The sequence below is a fragment of the Danaus plexippus genome, chromosome 4 (assembly GCF_018135715.1).
Source record: "Danaus plexippus chromosome 4, MEX_DaPlex, whole genome shotgun sequence".
NCBI classification, from domain to species: domain Eukaryota; kingdom Metazoa; phylum Arthropoda; class Insecta; order Lepidoptera; family Nymphalidae; genus Danaus; species Danaus plexippus.
In genome coordinates, this window is record NC_083538.1 from 808,826 (window position 1) to 817,869 (window position 9,044).

Sequence of the window (9,044 nt, forward strand, 5' to 3'; positions counted from 1 at the left end):
ATAAAGGTCAAGGTGAGACTTCATCTTACAAAGACATTTACTTTATCTATTCACGTTCACGGAATTAATCTTATCATTGTACCCTCCTCGTTATTTTAAAGGTACAAAAGGTACAACGCAACATTGTTCTGTCAGAAATGTTGTCCCTCAATGGTGCCGATGGGAACGTCTGATTGCTCTTTAGGGCATAATTGCGACGCACTTCCCCATTCTATCTCTCCGTATGTATCGATACTTATAGCAATAAATCGTACTCAGCGTGATATTGCTTTATTAAAGAGTACTGTAACATATTCGTAAAATATGATGTTAATTTACATGACTTTTGTGGAGCGGAAATCAAAAATGTTGGCGCGCTAGTAACATCTGTAGAGCATAATGCGGGTTTATCTGAAACCGGACAAAGCTGTCCAAATATTCGTGTGAAGTGCACTTATCTAGACATTCATAATATTTTAAGCAATTATGTTCTAATAATTTCTAAACAATTTAAATGTGACAGATATATAGCGTAAACTAAAATTTATAATTCATATTAAATCTTTTAGATTTAGCCATAATTGCCTTTTGTTTGTTATAAAGTTAAAAATATATACATTTTATAAACTAATGTAATAAAAAAAACTAGTAATAATATATATCAAATTGACTGTACGGACGCATTTCAATTTACACGATGTTGTGCTATGAACTGAATGAGATACGGGTCAAACATGTTGAAACGCGGGACAGTAAATTAGTAAAACTCTGCTGTTGTGTAGTAAAAATATAAATAATACTATTAATAATTATGTATATCAGCCCGCTGTTTAGTCATATAGATCTATTTGCATATCACGAATAAAATTCTTCGGTAAATTATTTCAAGGCGACGAACGGAAGCGAGCATGTTTACTAATTACTGAAAGGCATTGTTAAAATATTTGAATAACTCAAATTTAATACAATACGAAGGTAGCAAGATAATGGAGACATAGCATAAAAAAACAAAGGTAGCGGGAAATTTTTTAAACTATATGATATATCTCAGTTGTGAAGTGTGTAAAATTAACACAGTTCTGCGGATCGTCGGTAAAAAAAGCATATTTACGTTATTACAAACAACCAATGGAAGAAGCTCACAATAAAACCAAATGTTGTAGTCCCACATCCAAACCTACTGTACTATGTATGACATAAAGCCACCCTTAATTGCAGCGAGTTATATAAGTGCGAGCAGGTTACAGCATCAACATCGCAAACACAAATCAGATATTTAATCATTTCGACGTTTAACTTATCAGCTGTTTTATTGATTTAAACAAAACAGAATATTAAAAAAAACATGTAACCTTGTTCCAAATTAAGATTGATTATTTTAATGATGTGAGGAATATCCATAGTGAGGCTGGGATATTTCTTAGTATTAGCTAGTGCTAGTTAAGGACGGAACTGTTGAAGAACAATAAAGGACTAAGGTGGCTATATAAAAAAAAATTTTTTTTCTTAAGACATTCTAATGATTTAAATCTAAACATAGAGAATCTTGCATGGAGAGAGGTGAAAAGGAATATCAGATTATACCAAAGAAACAACAAAAAAATCCTTTTACTATCAGCTCACAGAAGGGTGTGAAAACCCGACGTTAAAACACTTGATGTAAGCCAGAGTAAACCGTAATACATAAGCACTCATAGAGGATGTCATCGTGTGTCAGATTATTGTCTCTGTATGAAGGTAAAGTTTTGTACTTGATACTTACCTGTCACGCACTACAAGGAAAATCTATATAAAATTGTTATATACAGCCATCAAAACGACGACTTAGAAACCATTTAAGACTTAATAAATTTTCCACAGATTTTATTATTTATTATACTAATCATTTACAAAGTTGATTAATGTACGTTAACAATTATGGACATTCTACTGGTGAGAAAACTAGGGATAGACCTTTGGACTGTGCACGTGCGCCGGCTCACTGTTAAGTACTTTTAGTGCGGAACTATAATTATTATGTGACACAGTCATTATGGCTTGAACATGGCTCTAGTATACATTCCTCAGTATTCTAACCCTGGCCTTTTAAGACCATGTGTATCTGCCTTTATTCATTTTACAATATAAAACATTCAATATTTTTATTTTTGTTTAAATTAATTTTGAAGAAATCCACGCAGAATAGACTACAAACATAAAAAAATTAACAATTAAAAATTTTTCGGAAATAACGATCTTTAAAACCACAGTTTATTTTTTCGCGCGAAGACATTCCTATAACTCAAATAACGTCATTCTTGTCTGACTTACTTTTGCCAATTCTTTCAACTCTGTAGATATTTTTTTTATAATTGGTTTTGACCGGACCTTGATCCAAAACTGGGAAAATAGTTTCAGGCTGAGAAGGAAAATGACAAATACTCTTCTAAGATCACTGTTCTATTTTGTAAAGATGACATTGATATATTTATATGTACGTCTATTTAGACGAATATATAGTCCTATTATATGATCTTACGTAAAAACGGGTTGGTAACCTAGCTAACACTTACCAAATCTGTATGTAGCATATTTCTAATAATACAGTTGGACAACGATAATATTTATACTCTGTGGAGGGAAAATTAAAAAAAAATTGTATCTATGTTACGTTTTGACTGAAATCTAAAAGAGAAAAATGCCATAAAACCTAGATCCTTAATTTTCAGTTTCATCCGAGGTTTCAGGCATAAAGGAAAGGAAAAACCTTCCTTCCGATTTATTTTTATGATGAGGCAACCAAAATTTCAACCTTTCAAACAATTAAGACCTCGAATGAAGGAAAATTTATTTTTATAATGATATAAAGACTTTCGCGAGTATTCAATTCTTTTAAAGTAACCGAAACGTCAGGACTCGGGAGTATATTTAACAATAAAAAAAAACAAAACGTAGTACATCCCAATATTAATTTCATTTAAACTATTATTTTTATTCCACTTTCAGTTAAATCTTCGGAGAGTTCATTAGTCACAGAATCGAAAATTAAATTACAAACTTTAACAACTACGATCTACATCTTTAAATTCTTCACTTAATAACTGCACTTTAGACAAAAAATTGTTGCAAACATGTCAACACTAACCCTTGATAAATTCCTAAAAACTGATTCGATAATCCCAATTTCCATTTCTAATTTAAAAACGCAATTAATATTCCCATAAAACAATATTCATTTTTGAAATCATAACCTCAAACGAGTTGTCATGCTTGACACGAGTGACGTCCCCAGTCGTTGATTGGCGTTTTGAAATACGTTTTGTTTAAAATCATTTAAATTCGTAAAATATTGTTAAAAACAAATTTTGAAAAATTACGGCTCCTTTGTGCCCTATTTATATATTTTTTAAATGTATAAAAAAATTTATGATTAAAAATTAATAGAAAATTGTGTCATCCTCAGTAACTGACAATATGGACTTTTAATGATGTTAGATGTCCCATAAAGTAACAATCCAAAGGTTATTAGTGTTCACCTTATTTGAATAAACATAAATATTTTTCATACTATATTAATAGACCGATCGTGCATGTTTTTTCTGTTCAGAAATTCTTTTAAAACTTTTGGTATTCTAAAACAGATTGATTGAAAATCAATGTCTGATTTCCAATGATTTTTAAATAGTTTAATTATATTGCATGACACAAATTAATGTTCAATAGCATCTGTCTGAGTATTTAACATCAATTAACGACAATTTTACCAATTGAAACTCTCGGTGCCTTAAGATGCGGGTCTTTACTCTTTTGTTTTCCTTTGTTACCATGTCACATGATACTATTAAGGAACACTTGAATAGTCCTTCATGAACACGTGCTGCAGAGAAAATTATAAATGATAGTTTTAAAATATATATTGGTATACAATGATGATTTAAGAATAGTACAGTGTGCAACATCAGAGTACTATTTTAAATTAATTGAATAAAATATATTAAATTCTTTGAGTTCTGGATATTTCTAAACGTTATTTTGTTATACGCAAGGCGTTACTAAGTCATTATTTGATAATAAGTTATTTAAAAGTATAGAAAAATTAAAGACTTGAATGCGTCTTAATGGAGGCATTATTTTTTTTTATCGCTTCGTTATGTATTCGACGTTGCTGTGTATATGTGTGTATGTGTGTCTGTATGTGTGCTTAGTTATGTATGTATCTCAGTAATTCACTGGATTAGTGTAATTGCCATAGATTAAGGAGTTCATAACTCCATAACTAATTATGGTGTACACAATGGAGTATCCGAAGGTCTTGCTAGTCTCATACTTTATATAATATGGCATATTTATATACATAAACATATATAATTTATATCATTATAAGCATCAAATTTAATTACTAATAAGTTATATTTCGACACCATCTATGTACCTTATTATCTTTAATTTCTTTATTACCCATAAATGTCATGTTATTTATCTATTAAACGTAATTCACTGTATGTTTTCATTGAAAAATAAATATTTTTTTTTTATTTATTAATTATCTTTAGGCTGAATAAAGATTTCTTTGCCGGCTAATAGACGAAAATATTAAAATAATACTATCTGAATATATGAAACACTGGAACTGTGAACGCATAGTGGTTATAAAAACATTGTTTAAAATGATATCGTGTTAGTAGTTGAAGGACTCATCACGTAAATGGGTTAATGATAAGGAATGATTGCAATAACAAAGTTCAAATATATGATTAATTGGAATAAATATTAAACGAGGCTTTATATTGAAATTATTTATATTCTAACAAATACAACGAGGTGCCAAACAATGACGCCAAACGACAACGATAATGAAATTGCAGATTTACGACGTTGAGAAAAAATAAAAGAATTGCTAGGATTATTCTATAGTATTGTGTTTATTGATTTACTCAAAAAAAAAGCTTTTCTCCGGAATTAATATGTATTAATATCAACTTCGTTAAGTTCTAGACATGCTCTTTTCACTCAAATCGGCAAGCAAACGAAGACAGAGAACAAACTAGTGTTAGATTATGTTTGTTAAAAAGCGCAGCTGTGTCGTTATTTCAACGTCATAGTGTGTACGTATTGATGCGAAGATGACAAGAATAACAAAGAAATTATAATAAAATAACAAGATTATATTTTATCAGTTGCAAAATAATAAATATTTGTAACACGTATAAATATTTGTAATGTCACAATAATTTTTAAAACGCACTTCGTATGTTATGGATGAATAAATATACCTCCGTGTCTTGATTTTATTTATAAAAAAAAAAAAATTAATTTGACAGTCTTATTAACTTAGTCTTAGGATTTTGCTTGGTTGTATTTAACTGGACGTGTTATATAATTTAATTTAAATTTATACTATCTGTTTGTCTGTCTGTTCCAATAAATCATCAATCTATCTCACATCGATCGCTTTAACTTCAATAATGAAACAAATTTACATCAATAGCGATCGATTGATATGAACCGAAGCAATGTTAAAATTTACAATTACAATTAATTTATAAATACTCGGACATTATTAGAAACAAAGAACTGAGAGCAACGACATCTCAGTGATCTAGAAAATTGTTATCTAAAAACTACAGTTTGCTTAACAAATATGTCACAAAGCGTTTCAAATAATGATTCATTTCTCAACAGTGGCTGGTGAGGTTTAGCAAGAGTACTCGTGCACTGAACGCACCGACGCCGCCCCTTCCAAAGTACAAATTGTCCCAAACTATAGGATGTAGCGATTTTTAAGTTGATTTATAAAGTGGGTATTGTTTGGTTCGTTTTACTGACTAGAATCTAAAGCATATGTTATGAAAGAAAAATATTCTCTCTCTCCCTAAATCACTCTCAAATATTCATGATATATACAGACATACAAACACACGCCAGCACATGCGCAGACTAAGGAGACAAAGGAGATAAAAACGTGTTACAGATGAACGGCGAAGGTTGCCTACATAAAAACTGCAATGCGTTGAATATAAACCCTCACACCAAGCCGGGCTAAGAATATTAACATAAATTATAATCTGTTATAGTTTGTACTTTATAGTATTAAAGTTTATTTACGTTTCATAAATATCTTTAATACATCACGTAACAATATATTATTTCAGGTGCGATATTCATAAACAGAGACGATCAACTGTTTACACAGTAGTCTGGGATCAGTTTATAATATTATTCATTATAAGTGATAAAAATTAGAAAGCTGAATATATATATAGATTTTAGATTGAATCATTCGATTTTCTTTAAAATTTTATTTAAAAAATTATATGTAAAGGAATGCTCTTAATTTCATTGTGAATTCAGCACGCTTATCTCTTATCAAGTCTGCCATACGAGTAATTCAGCTTCATTGTGTGGGGACAGGGTCCCCGGCTTACGATATAACATTCTGCGTTTCCTTTATCAACCAGCTACCCAACAACAAAACGAGATGCGTACTAACGTTCCATGTTCATTACACTTATCACAAGTTTCCGTCGACAGTGCTCACACTACACACGAAGCGTTTGTCGTTTGTCATTCAATAATCTACTTAAATGAAAATCTGTTAGCGCTTCGTAATTTTACGTCGAAAACTTGTGGTAATCAAATGTTTATAGTAATCAATGAATATTTTTAGTACTATTTACAATATAGAAAAGAACATTCGTTGTAAATGCGTCATTAATAAATTATTTGCTTGTCGATTGATTAAAATTGGAAAAACAAATATTTCTTTGGCTTCTGTTTGAGACGGTTTAACAAAAGGTTCAAATAACCATATAAAATTGCCCTACGGTTAAGTACAAGCAGCTACTGAATTAACGTTCTTCTTTAGAATAATTATGGAAAAACTCAAATTAATAATTATTATAATAATTAATATCAAATCTTATTTACTTTCTACTGGCGGAAACCTTATAATATAATTATTCCTAGTGTTCCAGCTGTGAGATAGAAATTTTCATAATTGAAGTAATTTTCAAATGATTTCCGGGTGTTCGTGATATCGCATGGCCACTGATTTGCAAAGGAGACCGATTAGTACATGTATATATAAATATTAATTTTATTATTCATAAATAGGTGTCAAGAATTCGTTAGATATTAATCACGAGTACAATGAGACGTGATTTTTCGTACAGCGTGGTCTGCTGGTAGTTTAATATATATTTTCCGCTTCAAGGCTGAAACGTCCGTATCAAAAGTATGTTACCGACGTCACGGCGTAATTGGATAAGTGATGCTTCTTAAGGCTTTGTGATTCGTTTGATGTCAACGTATGTGTCTGATGATGATATTATAATGGCTTCTTAAACGCACTTTCATTGTTTTATTTATAATATAAACTAACCCCTCTGAAGACTATCGGAGAAATTATTTAGCATCTCGTTATTAAAGGAACAGAGACTCGACACTTGTGTATCTGTACTTTTTATTAACTATTAATAATTTAATATTTTATTACGACCATCGCTGAATATTTTATTGTTTTTTGCTGCGTGATCCGAAAATTATTGTCCTGGATTCCATCGGGTAGGGCTTACCAGTTTGAAGTTGACAATTACCTTGTTTATCTGTTTTTTGAACAATATGAAATCTCTTTGTTTAATTCCCAAATTCCATATGATGCATATTCTTATGATAAGTTATTTATTCTTTACTAACAAGGATTACGAAAAAAATAGTTTATTATCATAAATTCGTTAAATAAATGATATTCAAACTCGGTCACGGATCTCACCGCGTCAATTCATTTTAAAAAATAAGTAAAGGATATGAGTCAAGTTGTATCATCTCCTGAAAGAAAAAAAATATGATAAATATCTATTTTATTTAGTTATCCTCTTTGCACACAAACACACATATAAAAATACACAACACACTTTGTATGTAAAGCCTGCCGTCAATTCTGCCTATATCATTCTGCCAAAAATCTAAATATAATCTTTTTGAAAGTAGCTCAACTGATATTATAGAGATAAAGCAAATCTCTGGATATATTGCGGAATGTCAGAAATGTCAATTATAGACCTATCTATGTAACGAGTATATATACAATGAGTTCCAGAACGTAACCTTGTGGTAAACCTTTCGCCACTAACCTAAGAGTGAATCATAGTTCAACGTTTGCTAACAGTGAATTATGAAATAGGAAGCGATGTTGAGGTTTAATACCTTATACATTATTAGCTATCCGATATTAACATATTTACTTTTTCAGAACGAAGCAAATGTCCGTTTCTTTTAAATAGTCAATTTATTAATAATAAGTCAATAATTAATGGAACTACTCATAAGGATAAAAGAATTGCTTGCTTTTTATATAAAAAAAACAGAGGTTCTTTACGAGACGCCGCGCCGTCAGGTTTGGTCAGATTTGAAAATAACGATAAGACTTAAGAGAGTCTTACCCGGAACTAAGGATTTAAGTAGCTAGCGGTATTTCATTCTAGTGAAGTTAATCACGTACATATACATAAATCTGTCACTAAATATATCACATTCTTTAATTTCTTTACTTCTGAATAATAACATATTTATAAAAAATTATAAAAATATTACCAATTTTGTTTTCTGACCAGTTGCTAAAAAATATGTGCAGGCGCTGATCTTTTAATTATAATGAAAGTTATTGGGGTAAAGTAATGCGCGTTTTTGTAATATTTTTTACTGTTTAACAATATCCATGAAGAACATATAAATACTTACACATAATACTAATCGTTATCTATTGATTCTGACGTTGATTTATTTCAATATTCTTTTTCATTTTCGTTAAAAAACGCCGTAATTGTCACTAATCAGATTCAAATTTAGAATGAATTAACAAACAGCAGAGGTTTGTCTCCATTCAAACGGTAGTAATAACTTATTTAGCCGAGTGTGTTAAATATTATTCTCTTGCTCATGTTTCTTGGTTTCTTTAAGTTCTTAAAGAAAATTACAAATTGAAATTTCTATATAACACCTTAAATGTCCTTGATACGATAGTTATTTTAATGTTCATAAAAACAGATTGTTGACCAACATTAATAATAATTAATACATACATTAAT